This window comes from Narcine bancroftii, chromosome 10 (assembly GCF_036971445.1).
Source record: "Narcine bancroftii isolate sNarBan1 chromosome 10, sNarBan1.hap1, whole genome shotgun sequence".
Classification (NCBI taxonomy): domain Eukaryota; kingdom Metazoa; phylum Chordata; class Chondrichthyes; order Torpediniformes; family Narcinidae; genus Narcine; species Narcine bancroftii.
In genome coordinates, this window is record NC_091478.1 from 65,067,398 (window position 1) to 65,092,138 (window position 24,741).

At 43.4% G+C, this 24,741-nt stretch overlaps 1 protein-coding gene across 2 annotated transcripts in view; it reads left to right on the forward strand.

The window, feature by feature from the left end:
* LOC138744651 (mixed lineage kinase domain-like protein) overlaps nucleotides 1-18,675 on the forward strand; it is a 144,894-nt gene extending 126,219 nt beyond the window's left edge. Inside the window, exon 14 of one of the 2 annotated variants that reach the window (XM_069901138.1) lies at nucleotides 18,584-18,675. The gene's annotated coding sequence lies outside the window, so the exon portion shown is untranslated. Of the gene's footprint in view, nucleotides 1-13,579; nucleotides 13,663-18,583 lie in introns of those variants that run through there. The other variant, XM_069901139.1, reaches the window with a different exon arrangement.
* Nucleotides 18,676-24,741: the final 6,066 nt, after the last annotated feature.

A 24,741-nucleotide genomic window follows, 5' to 3' on the forward strand; every position in this document is an offset into this window, starting at 1 on the left:
TAATGTATGTTGAGACTATGAATATGTCCAGCTATTGGACTTGTACCCATATACCAACCTATAGTGGTCAAGGGATTCCAATGGTAGCAATACCCTTTAACAATACAGAACATCTAGCATGGAAATATCACACTCCAACTGGACTTTGAAGGTTATACTATCAAAAATATGTCGACCCGCTAGATATGTTGCTAATTATATTCACTAATTAATATAAGCCAAATATTTTATTTCCTGGCTGCCTCACAAATTAACCCTTTATCTGGGCCTCATTGGCCAACCAATCAAATTAAAATGTAACCTCAGGCAATCCTGTATCTATTTATCCGTATAACCACTGCAATCATGTAACTTTAAACCTTATACCATATATTCCACTGACCTGTATGCTTTGACTATTCTGGATCTCATCAGAGAACCATATCATCCTCAGATGAGAGACCACAGAGTTCTCAGAAGCAGGGGTGGGAGGCAGATATAATGGATCTGAAGGTGCCTCTTTATCCTTCCTCTGACGTCCCAAACACTGAAACCAGCAAAACCAATTAACCATAACAGTTTCTTTATTTAATCTTGATAATGCTAGCAGGAGCGAGGGGTGATAAAAGAAAGAGTTTAGTAACTTGTTCTCTACACTAAATCCTAACTCAAAGTGTTCATCGTACTTTTATACATCATTGGGCAGGGGTCTGCGTGAGACCCGACAGGTTTCACGAGTGTCACACACCTAGAAATTTTGTGTTTACAATAACATGTTCCCCTGTGATGTCTGCAAACCTCTGGAAAATGTCAGGGAAATGTTATTCAAGGTGTATTGATATTCTTGTGGAGTTAGTGACTATCTCACTACAGCACCGAGAAGTTCATGTTAAGAAGGCAATTATATTCCCACCATCTTACAGGCAGCTACTGTATTTCTCACCTAATTCATTAACCCTTTGTTAAGCATATTCATTAAACGTATTCTTTCACTTATTCTGTTAGACAGATGTACTATTGGGCCACTCTTGCTTTCTATCAAATTAGTACCATGGGATATTTTGTGTTCATTTTTAAGAAGTTGTTAAGGCTTTGCTTTCAATGCATTGTCTAAAGTATGGCACTTCCAACAGTTCAGCACTGCTCAGTCTGTGAGCACCACTGTGTCTATCTAGCTTTTTGTGCCAGAGGTGAAAATTGAGCCCTAATCTTTGGAATCTTTGTAAAAAACAGATTTTTGACATTCTTGACCTTTAGAAGTGCTGATTAGAAATGGAGGAAAAAATTCTGATTACGCTGATCTGTATATGTTGTACTTATTACTGACATGATTAATTTACAGTGGTGTTAAGAAAAATCCTGTCCTTTTCCTTGTACTCAAGAATGTAAAACCAGAAGCTGAAGCTGGAGTGAATGTAAAATGAGTGAACGTAAAACCAGAAGCTGGAGTGGGCAATTGGCCCTTCACTCCTACGCTGATCATGGCTGATCTTCTAGTTTAACACAGATTCTAACCTCATCCCAGTTTCCCTTGATTCTTCTGATATACTGATCTCTGTATTTTTTGAAAATTTTATTTATTAATATCTTACATACATTTCAAATTAGCTTGCAATATCATTACACAATAGATGTAATTTACATATTAAGTAATTTTCAATCCCCCCCCCCACCTCCCACCTTCCCTAACCCTACAGATAGAAAAAAGAAGAAAGAAAGAACACATTCATAATAATACTTATAATTACGTTTATAATACCATAATATATTTCTTGTTCTAAATACCAAATTTTCAATGGGGGAGTTGGATTAGAAAGTCTGCATTAATCTAGATCCATAAATCTACTGATCTCTGTTTTGAATGTAAACAAAATCTTCCTCCACACCCCTCCTGGGGAAATGGGTCCTCTTTTATTCCGATTCACTGATTATTGTAGATTTCCCTTCACAATCTTCTGGGACAGTGAGTAAGGCAGAGATCACCCACAATCTACTACCTACCGGTACTTCTCTCATGTTGTTTGTGCAATGAATAACCCAAAGGTCTTCTGCACTCTTATTGGTCCAGTGTGTAATTCAGGGCCACTGTGAATATTAGAGATATAAATTCAGCTGAAGCCTCTTCCTCTCATTGAGGTGTTCTCCAGGAGGTGACAGAAGACTGTCCTAACATTTTGTTGAGTTGGACACCCTCTATTTCCTTTGATGCCTTTCCATGAAGAATCCCTACATTAGGTGAGTTGAGTGAAGTGGGCCTGTGGATTGTGGTCTGCGCTTATCTTCTCATTATCCTGCAGCTGCTCACTTTCTCTGGTTCTCTGTGGTCAACTGGCTTCTTCAGATCCAAGAACAATGTGGAACAGTGTAGAAAACATTGAGTAAGGCTCAGTAGCAGAAGCAGGATTTTCAATCAAAATCCAACATTAATGTTTTAATTCCCCTTGAGCAGGCTAGACTTTGACCACTAAGAAGAAATAATGGCAGCAGGATCATGACAGATTTGTCTCTAAATCACACAACATCTTGACTTGGAAATATGGGATGGTCAGATCCTGAAAATGAATGAGATAAACTTTGCTATTCATTTATTATTTGATAATTTTGTTAACATTACACTGGATACTGCTTCCCTTTGTCAATAAATGTCAATTGTAATAGAGTAGACATTTTACTTCTTGTGCTAAAGTCTTTAATTTTATTGAAAGCTTTTTTCAATTGGATATGTGAAGAAAAATAAAGCTAGAAGTAAAATGTAGATCACAGAAAAGAGATTTGGGCATTAGCAAGACAGATAACTCAGTAGACTGGTTAGTAACTGGCCTGAGGCTAAAGTTCAGCTGTCTTATTTTGATTTTTTTAAAACTGCATCTATAATTGCAAAATTCAGCATCATTTGAAGGAGGATTGAGATCTTTAAACAGGTTATTTTGTGTGTAGTCTGGCATAACAAGAAGCATCAGAGAAGTCTGGAACCTGACTCCACGCTGTCTATGGCAGTGGACCACAATATATTGATTCGTTGGCTCTCCTCTTCTGTCCTAATTGTCTGAGTACTCCCACGTATCCTGATAAACAAAACTCTGCAGGATCCTAGTGTCCAGTCATAATGCCTATGGCCCAGTACAGGCTTTAAGCAGCCTGTTAAAGGGGTGGGCCTTTTTTTTAACCATCTTGAAACCATGGAGGTCCTTACCCAAGATGGCAGTGCCCTAGCTTGGCGGCAGATCACAAGGATTGCAGACTCCGGGGGATCAGCATGCTGATGTAGGACAACAGAGTGGGAGAATAACTCCCCCGCTGAGAAGAAGCCAGTGAGATGACCCTATGGAAGAAGAGAATACTGCAGTGGAGCAGTGAGGAGCCCAGGAGCTGAAGGACTCACACAGGCTGCAGGCTGCTGGTGACTGAAGGGGTCAAACCAGGCTGCAAGCTGCTGGAAAGTGGCTTGTGGGAACCATGTATTTGAATCAGGATTCTAGAATGTGCCAAGGGCAAGAAGTACTCCTGAAAGAGCTTGGGTGCTCAAAGCATATTCTAATGCCTTCCTGATCATTGTAGGGGACTTCAATCAAGCCAACCTGAAGAAGTCTCTGACAAACTACCACCAACACGTCACGTGCGAGACCAGGGAAGCCAACACACTCAATCACTGCTACATTACCATGAAGCCATACCACGACCACCATTGGCAAGTCTGATAACCTGGCTGTACGTCTACACCTGGCCCACAAGCAGGTACTGAGGACCACAGCACTAGTAGTGAAGACGCTGAAGTATGGTCACGAGAGGCAGAGGAGCGTCTGCAGGACTGCTTTGAATCGGTGGACTGGAACATATTCAAGAGCATCCATAGGTGAATTAATATGCCACAGGTGTCACCGACTTCATCAAGGGCTATGTGGATGAATGTGTGCCCACGTGCACATAGCGGGTGTTCCCCAACCAGAAACTTTGGATGAATCAGAGGATTCATAACGTGCTGACAGTGAGATCAAGGGTGTTTAAGGCCGGGGATCAAGATCTCTACAAGAAGTCCAGGTACAACCTGTGGAAGGCCATCTCTGAAGCAAAGTGGAAATTCCGGAGGAAGCTTGAGACAGAGACAGATACATGCTGCAAACCATTACAGCTTACAAAGTGAGGGCAAACCCCATAGATGGCTGCAATGCTTCATTACCCGATGAGCTGAACACCTTCTATGCTTGCTTTGACAAGGAGAACCAAACAGTGCCTACTAGAATCCATGCAAAGGCTGAGGATCCTGTGATATCTGTCTCTGAGGAAGATGTCAGAGCATCATTCAAGGGGGTGAACTCTCACAAGGCAACAAAGTGTGATGGCATACCTGGCAGGGTACTGAAAATCTATGATAACCAACTAGCCGGAGTGTTCATGAACATTTTCAAACTTTCATTGCAGCAGGCAGAGATTCTCTACTGCTTCAAAAGGGCATCAATCATTCCGGTGCCCAAGAAGAGCTGTGTGAGTTGCCTCAATGACTATCGCCCAGTAGCACTAACTTCTACTATGATGAAATGTTTTGAGAGGCTGATCATGGCCAGAATTAATGAAAAGTCTGGACCTACTGCAATTCACCTGTTGTCACAATCGCTCCACAGCAGACACAATATGTTGAGCTCTCCACTCAGCTCTGGATCACCTTGAAAAAAGCAATTCATACGTTCGGCCGCTCTTCATCACCTACAGCTCAACCTTCAACACTATTATTCCCTCAGAGCTGGTCAAGAAGCTACAAACTCTAGGCCTCGGTATCCCCTCTGCAACTGGATCCTTGACATTTTCATGGGAAGACCACAGTCAGTACAAGTTGAAAACAATGTCTCCTCCTCACTGATTATCAACACAGGCTCACCTCAAAGATGCATGCTTAGCCCACTGCGCTACTTGTTATAAACCCATGACTGTGTGGCCAGACACATTTCCAATGCTATCTACAAATATGCCGATGACACCACAGTTGTCGACAGAATCACAAACGGAAATTAGGAAGCATACAGGAGGGAGATAGATCAGTTCTTTGAGTGGTGTCACACCAACAACCTTGTGCATAACGTTAGCAAAACAAAGGAGATGATTGTGGACTTAAGGAGGAAGTCAGGGGAACACATCCCAGTCCTCATCAAGGGCTCAGTAGTGGAGAGGGTCAAGAACTTCAAATTTCTGGGTGTCACCATCTCCAGATTCTGTCTTGGAGCCTCCATGTCGATGCAATCATATAGAAAGCTTGCCAGCGGCTATACTTTGTTTGAGGAGATTCTGTATGTCACTGAAGACTCTTGAAAACTTCTGCAGGTGTACCATGGAGAGCATTCTGGCTGGTTGCATCACTGCCTGGTATTGAGGCACCAAATCTCAGGACAAGAAAAAACTCCAGAGGGTTGTAAACTCAGCCTGCGACATCACAGGCACCAGACTTCACTCCATGAAGGACATCTACAAGAGGTGGTATCTTAAAAAAGCAACCTCTATCCTCAAAGACTCCCACCACCCAGGCCATGCCCTCTTCACTCTGCTACCATCAGGAAAAAGGTACAAGAGCCTAAAGACGAGTGCTCAGTGGCACAAGGACAGCTTCTTAGCCGTTGCCATCATATTCCTGAATAATCAATGAACCAAAGACACTGCCTTTCATTGTGTGCAAGTATTTATTGTCTTAAGGTGGTTTATATAAATGTTTCCACTGTGATGCTGCCGCAAAACACCAAATTTTGTGACTTGTTCATGACAATATATTCTGATTCTGAAGCTTCCCAATTGTATCAGAGGTTCAAGTCTGGGCACTCGGGTTTGCCAATGGATCAAACAGGAGATCATGTGGCTGCAGAAGCTGTGGGAACCCTGGGGGTGAATCCACAGGCACTCGGCATCTCTGAAGTGCTTCTCTTTCACTTATTGTTGGGGGTGGCGGGCATTGCTAGTAGCGCCTCTTGAATCTTGAAGCCATTGGGAGAGCATGTCTGAAGGGCAGGTCACCCAGCAGTGATCCAGAAAGTATCCTCATCAAAAATATACCCTTTCTTCAGGGTACAGAACACGAAGTGACCGTTCATCCCAAAGGCTACTCTACTATAATGAGATCCAGGCCAAGACACAAGAGACTACAGATGCTGGGAAAAAGAAACTCTTGGAGGAACTGAGTGAGTCAGGCAGCAACTTGTGAAGGAAAAGAAATGGTCAAAGTTTTAGGTCATCACCCTCTATCACCAAAGCTGAGATCCAGGCTGATCTGTATTGAAATTCCATTTTCTCACATTTGCTCCTTATCCTTAAAACTCTTCATGCATAAAAATCTATCAAGCTTATTCCCAAATGATCCTGCCAAGTGGGACGTAGTCTGAGAATTCATCCTTCTCAGTACAAGGTGAGTGGTGAAAAGATATTAATCTGTGGCTTTTTATATCTGTTGTGAAGATAATAACCAAGAAACATCATTGCACAGTGCATTTATTTTCAGTGCCGCATGATTGAAAATGATGCCCATGTCTGGAGCAGCAAAAGCAAAGCAATACCTAAGAATACATAGATTTAGATAGATTTCAGAGTTTTTTTTGAATATTTCATTTTTGATTTTCAAAGACTCATACAAATCCAAATAAACAACACAAACTCTTTCAACAATAGTATATAACATACTGAGTCTCAGATTTCAGATTTATTGTCAGAGTACATATATGACATCACATACAACATGAGATTCCTTTTTCCTGCGGTTGCGGTAGAATTACCACTAATTAGTAGTGCAGAGCATAAATGTAAACAAACAAAAGAACGGTAAAGCAGATAATGAATGTAAACAAACTGACTGGGCAATACAGAGAAAACAAAAGAAAATCAATAAGGTAAGAGTCCTTAAATGAGTCTCTGATTGAGTTTGTTGTTGAACAGTCTGATGATGGAGGGGTAGCAGCTGTTCTTGAACCTGCTGGTGCGAGTCTTGTGGCACCTGCACCTCCTTCCTGATGGCAGCAGCAAGAGCAGGCCAAGTGCTGGGTGGTGTGAGTCTTTGATGATTGCTACTGCCCTCTGATGGCAGCGTTCCCTGTACTAGATAGTGCAGAGTTTTGCTTGTGATATCCTGGGCTGAGGCCACTACCTTTTGCAGGGCTTTGCACTCAGGTGTGTTGGTGTTCCCACACCAGACCGTGATGCAGCTGGTCAGCACATTTTCCACCACACCTCTGTGGAAATTTCCCAGGGTCTCTGGTGTCATACCAAACCTCTGCAAATTCCTGAGGAAGTAGAGGTGCTGACGTGCTTTCTTCATGATGCCATTAGTGTGTTGGGTCCAGGAAAGATTTTCCGAGATAGTGACCGCCAAGAACCTAAATTTGCTCACTCTCACCTGAAGTTTAATGTAATGACTTGAGAAATTCTATTTCTATTTTGTGATAAATCTCAACTATGTGGCATAATTAAAGAGTGAGAAATGATTGCACCACACACGGAAGTGCTTAAAATAATATTTTGGTGAATACTTGAAAGGCTATTTTGTTTGAACTTTAGCTGAAAGCTCATGAAACACATGATGGAAATGTTAAGGAAAAATAGAGGATATTCAAATTAACTTGGGGAAATATCCAGCACAATGAAGCAGAAAATGGAGCAGTCCAGGTAGCAATATTTCTCCCCATGACATGGATGGAGGAATATGAACTCACTTGGTCAGGTTGGACCAAAGAGCAGGATAGAATGTGTGTGGGGAAAGTTACTAGCTGCATGCAAACATTCCCTACAAGAGGTATAATTTTAATGGAAGGCAAGGAGCCTGTAGGATCAATAGAGAAGTTCTGCAAAAAACAGCTGGAGATGGTGAATCTTGTGCAATTATGCACATAGAAATACAGAGAGAGAGACTTGAATGTGTAATTACATGCTGCAGGATATGAGAAAGATTGCTAAGAGAAACTAATCTGACCTTAGTAATTAGACAAGGTGCATCATGTGGCAAAAAAGCTTGAAGATTCAACATAAGGTCATTAGTGAGTCCACAGGACAGTATGTATACATAAACTCAGGGAAATCTCAGAGGATGACAGTGTAAAGCTGCAAACTAAGGCTAAAAAATAACAAGGGCTTGAGAGGGTTGGAAACAGAAGGGAATTATGTCCTGTTCTTGGTTAAATATGAAGCAATGGGTAAAAGAGCAAGTTCAGGCAAAGAAATGCATGGAAAAGCATCAACTGGTCATGAAGAGACAGTCAGAGCAATTAACAATGAACCATCAGCAATACAGGTATTTACACAAACTAGCTGGAGAAACTTAACAGGCCATGCAGCTTCCTCTATGTAGCAAAGATAAAGATACATAACCATCGTTTTGGGCCTGAAAACGATGCCAGTAGGTGCCTGAATAAAATAGTGGGGTCAGGTGTACAGGCCCACAGGCAAGCAGTCGTAGTTAGATACGGAGGGAGGGCACAAGAGAAAAAAACTGAGAAATGATAGAGGGTAGGGGATAACTCTCTGAATGGAGAGGGAAAGGGTGGGAGAACTGGAGGAGAGGAGACAGAGGGATGGGGAAGAGAGGAAGACAGGGGACTGGCCAAATGGAAACTGGAGGTCAATGTTAATGCAATTCAGATGGAGAGTGCCCAGATGGACTAGTAGGTGTTGCTCCTCCAATTTACAGATGTCCTTGGTTTGGCAGAGAATGAGGCTATGGTCAGACAGTTCAGTGGGGGGGGGGGGGTGGGAGAGCAGTGGGCATGGAATTGAAATGGTTGGCCACTGGGAGATCAACGCATTGCTATGAACAGAGCGAAGGTGCTCAGCGAAATGATCTCCCAGTCTGCATTCAATGTAGAGAAGGCCACAATGGGAACATCGGATGTATTACATGACACAGATTCATAAGTGAAATGTTACTTCACTTGGAAGGACTGTTTGGGACTCCAAATGGTGGTGAGGGAGGAGGTGTTGGCGCAAGTGTTGTTCTTCCTATGGTCACAGGGATGATTAGTGAGAAGGGATGAGTGAGTCATGGAGGGTGCGGTCCCTGCGGAAGACAGAGAGGAGAGGAGTGGGGAAGATGTGTCTACTAGAGGGATCATGTTGTAAGTGACCGAAATTGTGGAGAATAATATTTTGGATGCCAGTTGAGTGGTTGGTGAGGACAAAGGGAATCCTGTCCTTGTTGCATCTCGGGCCAGGGCAGATAAGCAGGAAATGGAGCAGATGTGGGTAAGAGTTGAGTTGATAGAGAGGAAGCCACAATTTTTGAATAAGGAGGATATCTCGGATGATCCGGAAAGGAAGACCTCATCCTGGGAGCAGATGCAACAGAGATGGAGGAATTGAGAGAAAGGAATAGAATTATTACAGGGGACAGGGTGTGAAGAGGTGTAGTCGAGGTAATTGTAGGAGCTGGTGGGTTTGTAGAAAATGTCTGTAGAAAATTTGTTTCCAAAAATGAAGAGAGAGAGAGACCAAGAAAAGGGGGAGTTTCTTCAGAGATGGACCAAGTATATGCATCTTTATCTTTGCTACATAAAGAATGCTGTGTGACTTGCTGAGTTTCTCCAGCAATTTTGTGTAAAATACAATCTCAGTGTCTGCAGACTTCTGTGTTCAGCTTTATTGGTGTCAGTGTGTTTTATGGTATTGAGCTTTAGGTTTGATATAAATAATGTGTTGCACTTTATTTGGACACCTTTGTGAGCCCAATATACAGTAATTTCCCTTTTGCGTATAAAGAGTCTCAGGGCAGTTAGGCAACACTATTACAGCACCACCAACCTGGGTCCAAAAGAATTTTTTGCACAAACACGGAGGTTTCCTCCAAGTGCTCTGACTTCTTCCCAGCTTCCAAAAGACATATGGGATTAGAAGGTTAATTGATCACATGCGTGTATTTGGGCAGCATGGGCTCATCGTGTGGAAGATCCTGTCACCGTGATGCTTCTCTAAGGAAAAAAAACAACCAATGATTTTAAACATGCAAAGATGAAATCATACATTGGGAATAGCATGTTATGTCAAGGATGGTTCAGTAAATTATTTCTGTGGGAAGAAATAGAGTGGATGGCTGAAAACTTGCACAAAATGCCCTATGTCACATGTTGGCAATACCTTTGTGAACTCTGAATTTCATTCAAGATCTTTGCATTAGTCCAATTTCTACACATTGATCACCAGTGAATTCCCAGTTGTGTTTTACTACTTGATTCCTTCTTGGGCACGAACCTCCACAAATTTCTCAGTACTTACAATGGAAAAATCTTTAAGCATGGAAAAATTTAAAAGGTATCATGATGTTACATAGTTACATAGTTCAAATTTAATTGTGTTAATTGGATATAATTGTTTTGCATTTCTGTTTTTTTAATTTTTTTTAATAATTGAAAAGATAGTCACTGTGTCATAGATCTACACATAATGGACACCAACCCTTTGACTCAATACATGCATGCCCATTTGCTTGAGCTTGGCCTGTTTCCTATCCATGTACCTGTCCAAATGTTTGTTAAATGTTGTAAATGTCCCCACCACCGCCACATCTTCTGGTAACTCATTCTCTATTCCCACCACAAAAATTGTGTGCAAGGGCGTGTCATCATGATACTTTTTAAATCTTTCCATGCTCACCTTAAACCAATGTTCTCTAGTTTTAGCCACTCCTACCCTGGCTGTTTATTTTTGCTCCTCGTAATTTTAATTTCTCCTATAGGTCACCCTTCAGTCTCCAATGCTCCATGGAGAGAAGCCCAAGCTGACCTACTCTTTCCTAATTCAAGTCCTCCAGTCCCAGTAACCTCCCCATGAGTCTATTTGCACCTTTTCCACTGTATTGACATTACTTCCTACAGCAGGTGACCAAAACTGTGTACTGTATTCCACATGTGACTGTACTAACATTTGGAACAGCTAGCACATGATTTCACAGGTCATGTACTCAGTTCCCTGACCAACAAAGGTGAACTTTGTTCACCACTCTGTTTACCTGTTATCACTGTCAGGGAACTAAGGACCTGGTCACTGTTCTACAACACCCCCTTAGGCTCTACCATTTACTTTATAAGTTCTACTCTGGTTTGACTTACCAAATTGCAACACTTCATACTTATTTAAATTAAACTCTATCTGCCCACTAACTCAGTTAATAAAGATTCCATTGCAGTTATTTTCCAATAGACCACTAATTTCAGTGTTTTCTGCAAACATTGGTTGCTATGGGAAGGGAGGGAAGAGATTGCTGGGGGATTTGGCAATGATCTTTGCATCTTTCTTGACCACAAGCGAGGTGCCAGAGGATTGGAGAATGGCAAATGTGATCCCCTTGCTTAAAAAAGGTAGTAGGAAGAATCCAGGGAATTATAGACATTAGTGGTGGGCAAATTATTGGAGAGGATTCTTAAGGACAGGATTTATGAGCACTTAAAGTTTTCACAGGGTTAGTCAGCATGACTTTGTGAAGGGAAGGTCATGAATCCTGAGCCTAACTGAGATTTGTGAGGAAGTAACAAAAGATATTGATGAAGGTAGGGAGGTAGATGTGGTGTATATGCATTTGACAAAGTTTCTGTTCCCCATGGAAGACTCACTCAGAAAGTCATGAGGCACAGGATCCATGGCACCTTAGTAGTGTTGATACAAAAATGGTTTGCTTGTAGAAAGCAGAGGGTAGTAATGGAAGGAAAGTATTTTCTCTGGAGGTCAGTGTCTAGTGGATTACTGCAGAGACCTGTTCTAGGACCCCCTGCTCTTTGTGTTTTTTATTAATGACCTGGATGAAGAAGGATGGGTCAGTAAATTTGCAGATGAACTAAGGATGGAAGTGTTGTGGATAGTCCTGAAGGCTATCATGGGTTACAACTGGTTATATACAGGATGCAAAGTTGGGCTAAAAAGTGGCAGATGGAGTTCAATCTGGATAAGTGAGAGGTGCTCCATTTTGGTAGGTCAAACATGAAGGCAGAGTACATGGTCAAAGGTAGGAATTTTAACAGTGTGGAAGAACAGAGGGAACTTGGACTCCAAATCCATACATCTCTCAAAATCGCCACGCAGGTTGATAGGACAGTTAAGAAGGCCTATGGTATGCTGGGCTTCACTAATCAGGGAATTGAGTTCAACTGTCCTGAGATAATGCTGCAGCTCTATAAATTTCTAGTGAGATCACACTTAGAATATTGTGTTCAGTTCTGGTCACCTCATTACGGGAAAGATGCGGAATCTATGTAGAGGCTGCAGAGGAGATTTACCATGATGTTGCCTGATTGGAAAATATGTCTTATGAGGCAAGGTTAGCAAAGCTGGGGGTTTTCTCTTTAGAAGAGAGATGGCTTAATAGAGGTCTACAAGATTATAGATAAGGTAGACAGTCAGCATCTTTTTCCCAGGGTGGGAGTAGCAATTTCCAGAGAACATCTGCACAAAGTGAAGGGAGAAAAGTTTAGTAGAGACATCAGGGGTATATGGTTTTTTTTTGTTTTGTTTTTTTTTTTTTTTATATACACACAGAGAGTTGTGGGTGCCAGGAATGCATTGCCAAGGGAGGTGGTAGAAGTTGGAATTATGGGGGCATTTGGGAGACTCTTAAGGGTTATGAGGAAGAGTTTAGTTTTTTTGTTAGGTACACAAGTTGGCAGAACATCAGGGGCCAAAGGGTCTGTACTGTGTTATAATGTTCTATGTTACCAACCATGTCATCTGCATTCTCATCCAGATAAGTTAATATAGGTGACAAACAATAATGGACTCAGCACTGATCTCTTTTGCCTACCAAGGCCTCTGGTCTGAAAACAAGCTCCAATACCACCCTTTGGCTTCATCTACTAAGCCAATTTTATATCCACTTACCTTACTCACCCTGGATCCTATGTGTTCTGACCTTCAGACCAGCTAACATGTGAAACCTTACTTGAATGTTGTGCAATATTCACTAAGTATTCAATTTCTTTGTCAGCATTGACAGCCTATAGACGTGGCTTATTAGCTGGCTGTCAAAATAACCCCAAATAAGGGGTGTGCCAAGCAGTCCATAAGCCAGCTTGCTTCTATAACTTTGTGCTTTGAGGACTTGCTCCAGGTTACAGCAGTTTTAGCAACTTGGCCCAATACGTTCTGCAAATTCTGTTTTCATTTTAAACTGGAAAAGAACACTTTCCCGGAAGTTTATGTAATAGCTGTGTTAATCTAATTTTTTATGTGTACATGAGTATTCTTTTTGAGGTACCTAAATTGGTGTTAATGGTGTTAAACTGATTTAAACTGTGAACTGTGAATATGATAAAAGGTTGTCACACTTTTTAATTTACAACTTATTGTAGGGATCAGTTTACTCGGTTGAATGTGAACATGCATGAGTTTGTTCAAGAAAAGATGGCCCATCTTGAAATGGAATAAGCTTTAAGTGAGATTTTTTTAATTAATGACATTGGTATAAAACTATCATGAATCTGCGAAAATACCAAACTTTTTTGAAAGAATAAATACAGCTTTCAGGAATTATGTTCAAATGTTTAAATCATCTGAGTATTTCTGTGCACTCTGTTCTTATTTGAATAATTTTGAAAATCACTCGTGCTTTTGACTGAAAATCGATCTGAATCCTTGTCAAAACATTGTTCTTTTATTTCAGGTCCTACAGGATTCTCATCATTTTGACCTCATACACAACAGAAATTTATAATTGTTTGAGAGAAGAATATTAATTAAACTATAATGAATATAAAAGAGGGAAACCTTTTATAATTTTGTAGTCTCAATTTGTTTTCAGGCAGTCTTCCCTTGTAAATATTTTGGAGCCTTCAAACTGTAGAAGATCTCTTCTTTTTTCCATTTTGTGATAAGAACATTTAAGGTTTTCTCAGTAGCCAAACTAATCTAACATCAGTTATATTCAATAGTTTACTATAATTTTCAAAAGGATATGCCAAAATTGCATAAAATTGTTTTAATTTACCTGTTATTCAGAATTCACAATTTTTATTTTCTCAATTCCATTTTGTGTTTTGGTAATATAATATGGAAATGAAACTTGAATTATTGATTATAAGTAAGCTATTAGATTGTCCAAGAGAAATTCTGATTAGCTTAACAAACAATCTGCAGGAGGAACTCAGCGAGTTGAGCAATGTTCAGGCCCTGCATGTGTCCTGGGTAAACTTGTACCTCTTACTTTGTTCGTTTTAGATTGGTCACAGTGTTTGAGCTACAGAAAGAAAATAGACACACACACCGAGAGCAGTTCAGTTTATACAAATGTTTATTACAAATTCAAAAGCTGATTTCAAACTACAATATGCTAGCCCTTCCCAACTATACTTATCAACGCCTGGACTGGTCCCAACTGCCGAAGCAAGGCAATGACTGCACACTTGTAGTAGGTTGTCAGGGCGCCAGTAGCAGCTTCTCCACCTCCCTCGACCAGGACGTTAGCTGGACTCTAGAAGTTCTTCTTCTTGCTGAGAGATGTTGCCACCTCTCGGAGAGTGGGTTGCCACTCTCCTTCGAGAAAGTAAATTTCGTGGTAAAAAGGGGACGGTGACGGACAGTTTTTGGCTGCTGGCCACGGCCTTACGCTGCTCCGTTCAGCTTGAAGCAGAATCAGTTCAGCGAGAAGTAGAATCTCAGCACAAGAGAGAGCAACTAGAGGAGGAGCTAGAAGCCATGCGACAACGCTGTTCCATGATGAGCAAGATTGTTCACACCAGTCAGGACCGAGCCAAAGAATGGGAGAATAAGCATGTCCAAACGATCTGCCGTAAAATTAAACTCCAGCAGCAGCTGTGCAGATAAGGAAAGGCATGGAGTAGAACCCAATCCACATTGTATTCATCCCATGATAAGGAATAGCGACGATCCTGATGTAATTGATGATTGGGTCGGGAATATCTGGAATGATGACAATGGTAATAATGCAGATACTCCTCCGCATGTGCCTAACATACTACCCTCTCCACCTGCTGTTCACGCCCGCCCTGTAAAGCAGCAGATTTTCCAAACAGACGGAGAGGGAGAGGGGTGGAATGTAACTGACGAGATTGAAGAGGTAGATGATCCCCTGATCTCACTAGAGGACCCAGGGTAAGGTACCCAAACCTCTGCTTATGCTCAATGGCCCACCCCCTCTATGGGAAGGCCTAGGCCTCATCCCGTCCACTGGGCAAAGGACCCTGTGGGCCAAAGTGGGGGCAGGGGTCGGGAGCTGTCAATGATCCGTGACTTCTCTGTAAAAGAGCTGGCTCCCATTGGAGATCGATATAGGCAAAAGGCAGGAGAAACTCTGGCGGCCTGGCTCCTGCGTGTCTGGGAACAAGGGTTAATGTATATTTAACCCCTGAGGAATTGTTGGGATTAGGAACATTGACTACTGATATCCAGGTCACTGCTGAGCTGTGGGGTAGAGGGAGAGAGGTGGATTACTTACTTGCCACTCTGGGGGATGCCCTGCTATGAATATACCCATCACCAGTAGATTGGGATTTACATTTGCAGAACAATTAGGGCACCCCAGAGGAGGGTATAGCAATAATTCGTCAACAGGCCCTGGCCTCTGCCTTGTATGCAGGGTGTTTGAGGCTGTGGGTACATGGGGGGGAGCCCTGATGAAGAGATATTCACGGCTGGAATGCATACCCGATTGGTTCGTTCCACCCAACCCACTGTACTGGGACTGATTCTGTCCATAACTATTCCACTAATTGGGCACCCTGTGTCTGAGGCGGTGCACACCTTATCTGGGCTTCGAGAATTAGAGTTGGGAGGTAAAATCCACTCATGTACAACCCAGATTACATCAGTCAAGCAGGACAGCATGAAGCACAAGTCTTCTTGACATCTTCTGTAGAAAAAGGGAGATTTTCTTGCTCTAATAAAACGCAGCAGCCAAATTATTCCTGGAGGACAAAGTCCGTTGTGAATGTCAGCAAGTGCGGAGGTAGTAAAGGCTGAACAAGTGTACGGTTGTCTAAATGCATCATGGACCACATTTTCTTTCCCAGGACATTACTTTACTGTGTAACTAAATGTGTAACTAAACTGAGGTCTTCCATCAGCCAGCTCCCCACCATGACTACCAGCCCCCCCACATCTCCATCGGGTGCACAGAACTCAAAACGGTCAACCAGTTTACCTACCTCGGCTGCACCATTTCATCTGATGCAAGGATCAACAAAGAGATAGACAACAGACTCGCCAAGGCAAATAGAGCCTTTGGAAGACTACACAAGAGTCTGGAAAAACAACCACCTGAAGAAACACACAAAGATCAGCGTGTACAGAGCCTTTGTCATACCCACACTCCTGTTCGGCTCCGAATCATGGGTCCTCTACCGGCATCACCTACGGCTCCTAGAACGCTTCCATCAGCGCTGTCTCTGCTCCATCCTCAACATTCATTGAAATGACTTCATCACCAACATTGAAGTACTCGAGCTGGCAGAGTCTGCAAGCATTGAATCCATGCTGCTGAAGACCCAACTGCGCTGGGTGGGTCACATCTCCAGAATGGAGGACCATCGCCTTCCCAAGATTGTGTTATATGGCGAGCTCTCCACTGGCCACCGAGACAGAGGTGCACCAAAGAAGAGGTACAAGGACTGCTTAAAAAAATCTCTTGGTGCCTGCCACATTGACCACCGCCAGTGAGCTGATATCGCCTCCAACCGTGCATCTTGGCACCTCACAGTTCGGCGGGCAGCAACCTCCTTTGAAGAAGACCGCAGAGCCCACCTCACTGACAAAAGACAAAGGAGGAAAAACCCAACACCCAACCCCAACCCATCAATTTTCCCTTGCAACCGCTGCAACCGTGCCTGCCTGTCCCGCACCAATGAGCCTGCAGCAGACGTGGACATACCCCTCCAAAAATCTCCATAAATCTTCGTCCGCGAAGCCAAGCCAAAGAAAGAAAGAAATGGGGCAAGTTCCAGCCCCAATTTTTGAATATTTACATTTTTTTTATCTTTTAATGCCTTTTACTGTCAAACATAAAGGCCACTGACCTCAGATCAGTAACCAAGCTAAAGCATCGCTGTGTCAGGTAGTGGCTCCATTTGCGCACTGCCTCAATGATGACAGTCACTTCTTTCTCTACAGTGTGGTAGAGCAATTCACTTCCTTGTAGCGTCTTGGTTAATGACAACAGAAATAGCCACATCAGAGGAGTCACACTCTATCTCAAAGGTTAAGTTTTCATCCACCAAGTGCAGGGTGGCGTCCTCCTGTGGTGAAATATGGCCTTGCATGTATACTGTTCAGGCTGCCCCTCCAACTCTCTCTTTAATAAGTTAAAGGTGTTCAGGGCCTTTTCCTCCATTGGAAACTTTTTTGTATTTACTATCGGTTGAATCTTGTTAGAAACCCCAGGAATCCATTTGGCGTAATAAGGAAACATCCTAAATACCTTATTTAAGGATCGCCAATTTTCTGGTGGAGGCTCTTGTAGTGGGCGAAGTCTCTCAGGATCTGGCTTAATGACACAATTTCCCCCACATTCCCCCACACCATATCCAAGAACATTAATGGAATTCACAGACTCCACAGTCTTTGAATCATTAAGTGTTAGGTGCCACTGACTGAAGGTCTTTAGGAATTTCTTTACATTTTGATCATGTCCCTCTTGTGTGTAACCAGCAATAGTGATATTATCAAGGTAACGGAAGGCACCTTGCAGTTTTTCTTCTCTCACTAACATCCATATCTCACTGGAAGGCGGTACCCCATTTGTGACTCCAAATGGAATCCTACAAACTTCCATTGGGTCAAAAGCCGTATATTTCCTATCTGACCCCTTCACTGACGCTTGGTGGTAGGCACTTTTCAGGTCAGAGGTAGAGATAGAGGTGGAGCACGTGTAGAGCAAGTTCGTTCACGATTTCGTCAATTCTTGGCAAGGGGGTAAGCATCCAATTTCAATCCAATGATTGATTGTGAATAATCTACACACATTCACTGCTCGAGTCGATGGGTGCGATCCTTCACCACTTGGGATTGCCATGATGATGTGCATATCTCAGTTATGCCTTCTGAAAGTAATTGGTGAATTTCCTCTGCAATTGAGTCCTGATCATCTTTGCTAAAGCGTCTCGATTTGGCAGCAATTTGTTTACATCTTCATGATAAGTTTGGGAAAAGGGATGGCTCTTCTCTTTTTGCTGCTGTCAGTGCACTGTTATAGATTTGTGTTGCATTATCCTGCTACTTTGAAAATATTTGTACCAGGTCAACAGAATATGTTTTTTACAAATTACGTTCAAGCTGAAGAATATGCTCAGAGTTTGTCTAAAATTCAAGTAACAGAAGGTATTGATCTCTTGCAATGAATTTAATGTACAGGGAGAAGGGGTTTTGCCCCCTCCCCCCTCTCTTTTTCTTTTCTTTGATGGATGAAGAATTCTTATATTAGATGGAATTGTTAGTTAAATCAAAAGTTTCCCCTACGGGGATGGGGGATGTGTTAGGTTGATTTCTGGAAGCTGCTCGTGTTTTTGTGGCTTGGCCGAGATCCGCAAAGTGAAGGGAGGTAGGGCTGGTTCTTTCAGCACTTCGGGAAGAATTTTTGTTTTTTTTTCTCTCTTTTTCTTTAGTAATTAAGTATATTGTATTCAGTTTGAATAATCTTAATGTTTTTGAATTGCAGATGTTGGAACTCAGGACCAAATTATTTTGTGGAAATTCTTCCTGGACAGGAGTGATGAAAAGGGATTTTATAAATAAGGAAAATGAATAAAGCAATTAAGGTTATGAGTTTTAATATTAATGGGATTAACAGGACAATGAAAATAAAGAAAATTCTGTATTATATTAAGAAATTGGGAGTAGATATTTCTTTTTTACTAGAGACTCATTTAAATTGAAAAAGAACACTTAAAAAGTAATTGGATAGATCAAGTAGTTTTTAAAAAAAATCAATACTAAAGCTAGAGGAGTGGTGATTTTATTTACGAAAAATTGGCAGTTAAAGTTCAAAATGTGATTATGGACCCAGCAGGTAGCTATGTAATGGTAAATTATCAAATATTTTCAGAGGAATGGACTTTGTTAAATATATATGCACTGAATATAGATGATGAAAAATGTATTCAAGATACTTTTTTGAATTTAGCAGATACTTTTTTGAATTTGGCAAACGTTCATGTTTGGACACTTTATTAGATAAATCATCAAGAACAACAGTTAAATCTAAGGCAGCTAAAGCTATGATGTAGCGGGCACACAGCACAGTATTGCGAACCACCATCATCAGTTCACAGACTTACCTGACACATCGTGGGTTAGCAGTGCTGAGCGCAAAAGTACAGCGAGTGGATCAGATGAAGCCCCTGCCTAAAGAGGCAGGGCGCTAATGGCTCATAGCTTTAACCTGCTGGTCCTGTGGACCAGCAGCTGTTCACTAATGAGCTCATTAACAGACAGGGAATAAAAAGGTCTCTGCACGTCTGCAATAAACCAGACTTGACTTGACTACCTTTGTGTGTGTTTGCCTTTATTTAGTAGCATCTACGATGGTAGCCGTTACAAATTGGTGACCTTGACGTGATTCAAACACGCAGCCTTAACCAAATCAATCTTTGAAAATATGTACCAATGATGCAGATGGGCGGTGAAATCCTGTATGTGTGAAATTGGGTAACTGTCAGGAGTAGTGACATCATTAAGCCTACGGTAGTTGCAGCAGGGTCTCCATCCACCTGTCTTCTTGGGTATAATATGCAAAGGTGAGGCCTAAGGGCCATTTGAGTGTCGGATGATACCCAATTCTTCCATTGCTTTAAATTCTGCCTTTGCATGCTGCAATTTATCAGGCTATAAGACACTTTCATTATATCTTGCAAGGTTGACATTTCACCATATTCAGAGACCATAAACTGCTCATTTTTGCCTTTAGCAAAGTCACAGATCCTTGGTCGGCAAGACAACAATGACATTTGTCCTACATTTCGGAGTTTACTATGGACATACGTCATATTTCAAGAAAGGACAATCTGGTCGCATATGTGCTTTCTAGATCAAATGTGTAACATATTCAAGGTGGAGTCAACATTGCTGAACTGGCTGCGTCACAATCTGCAGATTTGGATATACAGGCATACAGTACAGCTATTACTAGACTCGACATTCAACAGGTAGCACCTGTAATGAAGGGTTAAAACCATGTGCTCAGATGCTTCCTTGCTTATGTGAAACTGACAACACTGGGGCCACACTCAGGTCACCTTACTTTCAGAATTAGCAGATGTAATTAAACTCAGCCATGGGGATTTATCTGAAGATACACTTTGAAATGGAATTCCACCATGAGGCCCAGGGAAAGCAGTTGTCAAATACGACACTCTGAAATTGACGTATTGGTCACAACCTGTCTTGCTCAAGAAGTTTTAATGAGTCCTTGTATCTACGAGATAAACCAGGAAATCATAGCATCCTGGTTCCATAATAATCAATCTTTTAAATTGTAGAATAGTATGCTCAGCTTTGATTTTGACTGACAAATGTTAGAGGGAGTGGGTGCATGATTAATTGTTCTTCCCTAAATGCAGGATGGCACGGTATTGCTAAAGCCTTAGAAGTTTCAATAAGTCTTTGTATCTACGAGATAAACCAGGATATCATAGCATTCTGCTCCATAATAATTAATCTTTTAAATTGTAGAATAGTATGCTCAGCTTTGATTTTGACTGACAAATGTTAGAGGGAGTGGGTGCATGATTAATTGTTTTGGGGGTATAAAAGTCTGTGGTCCTGCTGCTGAAGTTTAGACTCTCCGAGGGATGGGAACATCCCTTGTCAAGAAGGAAGAACAGCTAGAGTCCGAGCAACGTCCCGGTCGGGGGAGGTGAAGGAGCTGCTACCGGCGCCCCGCCAGCCTACTACAAGTGTGCCGTCATTGCCTCGCTTCGGCAGTTGGGACCAGTCCAGGCGTTGTTAAGTATGATTAGGCAGGCTTGCATATTGTAGTTTGAAACCTGCTTTATATTTGTAATAAACATTTGTGTAGACTGAACTGCTCTCGGTGTGTGTCTCTATTTTCTTTCGGTAGCTCAAACACTGTGACCAATCTAAAACGAACAAAGTGAAAGGTACAAATTTACCCAAGACAATTGGTGCTGCGAGCAGGGTTGGTCTCAAGATGTTCCGCCGAAAGAAAGAGGTGAGCCCTGAGCAGTTTTTGATTCCGGGATGGACTTCCAAAGATGATGGGTTTGGCATGCTGGCTAATACCCTGTCTTTGTTGGGACCACCCATCAGTTGGGATGAAAGGTTAGAACCCTTAAGTGTGCCTCTGGGAGAGCGGGTTGCCACTCTCCTCCGAGAAAGTAAATTTCCAAAAAAACGGGGGACGCTGACGGACGGTTTTTGGCTGCTGGCCACAGCCTTACGCCACTCCGTTCAGCGTGAAGTTGAATTAATTCAGCAGCAGGTGAAGTCTGAACATAAGAGAAAACAACTAGAGGAGGAAGTAGAGACTCTGCGACAGTGCTGCTCGATGATGAGCGAAATTGTTAGCACCAGTCAGGATCGAGCCAAAGAATGGGAGGATAAGCATGTTCAAACAATTTGCCGTAATATTAAACTCCGGCAACAGCTCTGTGCGAATAAGGAAAAGCAAGGGGTAGAACCTGATCCACATCGTATTCGTGCCATGATAAGGAATGGCAATGATCCTGATGTAATTGATGATTGGGACGGGAATATCTGGTATGATGATAATGGTAATAATGCAGATACCCCCCGGCATGTGCCTGGCATACTCCCCTCTCCCTCCGCTGTTCAAGCCCGCCCCGTAAGGCAGCGGACTGTCCAAGCAGATGAAGGCGAGAGGGGGGATGATGTAAGTGTAGAAACTGAAGGGACCGGTGCTCCGATCTCCCAAGCGGACCCAGGGGAAGGCTCCCAAACCCCTGCTTATGCTAGGTGGGCTCCCCCCTCAACGGGATGGTCTCAGCAGCCTCCCGTCCATTGGGTAGAGGGCCCTATGTGCCAGAGTGGTAACAGGGGTCGGGAGCAGTCAACAACAATACGTGACTTCACTATAAAAGAGCTGGCCGCCATTGGAGATCGTTTTAGGCAAAAGACAGGAGAAACTTTGGCGGCCTGGCTTCTGCGGGTTTGGGAGCAAGGGGGAGGTAGCATATATCTGACCCCTGAGGAATTGTTGGGGTTAGGATCATTAACTACTGATATTCGAGTCACTGCTGAATTACGTGGCAGAAGGAGAGATGTAGACTATTTACTTGCTACTCTAGGAGAAGCCCTGTTACGGGTGTATCCGTCACCAGTAGATTGGGATCTGCATTTGCAGAACCATTGGGGCACACCAGAGGAGGGTATAGCAGTGATTCGCCAACAGGCCGTGGCCTCTGCTTTGTATGCGGGGCGCCTGAGGCTGTGGATGCATGGGGGGAGCCCTGATGAAGAATTATTCACAGCTGGAATGCATACCCGATTGGTTCGTTCAGCCCAACCTACTATACGGGGACTGGTCCTGTCTGTAACTAGTCCGCTAATTGGGCACCTCGTATCTGAGGCGGTGCACGCCCTATCTGGACTCCAAGAACTGGAGTTGGGAGGTAAAATCCACTCACGTACAACCCAGGTTAAAGCAGACAGACAGGATGAAAGGAGAGGGGCTGCTGTTAATAATGGACTGACCAGAAAAGAGCTTTTTCTAACTTTGTTAAAGTTAGGCGTACCTAAAAGTGATATCGATGGGAAACCTACTGCAGTCCTGTATGCCCTTTATAAGAGGAAGGCAGGGGAACATCATCCCCAGATGCTGGGTCCTCCCGGCCCAGCTGTGCCTTCTGCTCCCACTGCTGCTTCTATCGAGTCAGCTTCTCCTGCCCAAGTCACCCGTGATGAGGTACAACAATGGGTTAAACAGGCTCTTAAGGATAACAATAGCATGTGGTCCTGGAAACCCCCGAACCCTTCTGAAGCCTGAAGGTGTGGGCAGGATTCCCGTGTCTATTCCATCGAGACACGGCGCACACACGGGGATCCGCGGCCCTACATACCATTAACAATTCACTGGGGTGGGGGTAATGATCGCCAATACTTGGCTTTGGTTGACACCGGTGCAGAGCACTCGGTGATTCCTGGTAACCCCGACCTCTGGAACGGACCCACATTTCGAATAGAAGGAATGGGAGGGGCAATCACCCTGGCAAAGGAAATAAAAGTCCGTGCCACGGTGGGTGATGGCCCTTCCCCCATATGGTTACATGCGTTGGTAGCTGCCACTGACGAGTGTATTCTGGGTATTAATATGTTGGCCGGTACAGCCCTTAATACTAGCCAAGGGGGGTTTGCATTCGGAATTCGGACTATTACAAAAAGATTAGTGGTGGGTCAGGCCAAGTGGGATCCCGTGGTGGTGCCACCCCCCTCAAAACCTGTATGCATTCCGCAATATCGCCTCCCTGGAGGGCAGGAGGAGATTACCGCCACCATTGATGCTTTGAAAGAAGAAGGGGTAGTGAGGCCTGCAACGTCGCCCTTCAATAGCCCTGTTTGGCCTGTCCAGAAGCCGGACGGCTCCTGGAGAATGACGGTTGATTATCGTTTTTTAAATAAACATGCCCCACCACTTGCTTCGGCAGTTCCGGACATTGTTACCCTTATTGAAAACATTGCTACTGGGAACTCAGGAACATGGTATGCTGTCATTGATCTCGCTAACGCCTTCTTCAGTATTCTTATAGACGAAGTCTCACAGGATCAGTTCGCCTTTACCTGGAAGGGGCGCCAGTATACCTTCACCCGCCTCCCTCAGGGCTACGTACACTCTCCCACTATTTGCCACGGCCTAATTGCTCGTGATTTGGAGGCAGTACCAGTGCCGCCCTCCCTCTCGATCCACCACTATATTGATGATGTGATGATCCAAGGCGCCTCAGAAGAGATGGTACGAGAAGGTATGGAGAATGTCCAAGGTGCCCTGATGCAGAGGGGGTGGGCCATTAACCCCACCAAGATACAGGGCCCGTCCCAGACGGTTATTTTCCTTGGGATTCAGTGGCATTCTGGAGAACAGGTGGTTCCTGATAAGGTTCGCAATAAGATCGCAGTCCTAGCCAGGCCTGCGAATAAAAAGGAGACCCAGCGTTTCCTGGGGTAATTGGGATACTGGCGACGTCATATTCCACACTTGGCATTGCTTTTACGCCCCCTGTATAAGGTTACCCGAAAGAAAACAGACTTTGTATGGGGTGACGATCAGGAGAGGGCATTCCAGTCCGCCAAGCAGGCTATTCTTCAGGCCCTGCCCATCTCCCCCCGCATCCCAAATACCCCCTCTGAGTTACAGGTCTCCGTCACTGATCGGGTGGCATCCTGGAGCCTCTGGCAGAAACAAGAGGGTCGCCGAGTCCCGCTGGGATTCTGGTCACGAACTATGCCCGAGGCTGCCACTCTTTATTCTGCTTTTAAACAACAGCTACTAGCCTGTTACTGGGCCCTGCTGGAGACGGAAAGAATGACGGGCGATGCAGGTATTCAGTTGCGACCTGTGCTCCCCATAATGAACTGGGTCCTGGCTAATGATGCTAATTTAAAGATTGGACGGGCTCAGCAGTCTTCTATTGTTAAATGGAAATGGTACATTCAGAGTCGCGCCACCAGTGGGCCTGAAGGGGTGAGCCACATACACGAACAGGTGGCTGAACTTCCGTCTCTTCGTGAGGACATTGAACCCGCCCTGCCCCCTCCTTTACCCCCTTCACCAGTTCAATGGGGTAAACCATATGATTCACTCACTCCAGCTGAACAAGAGGATGCCTGGTTTACTGATGGTAG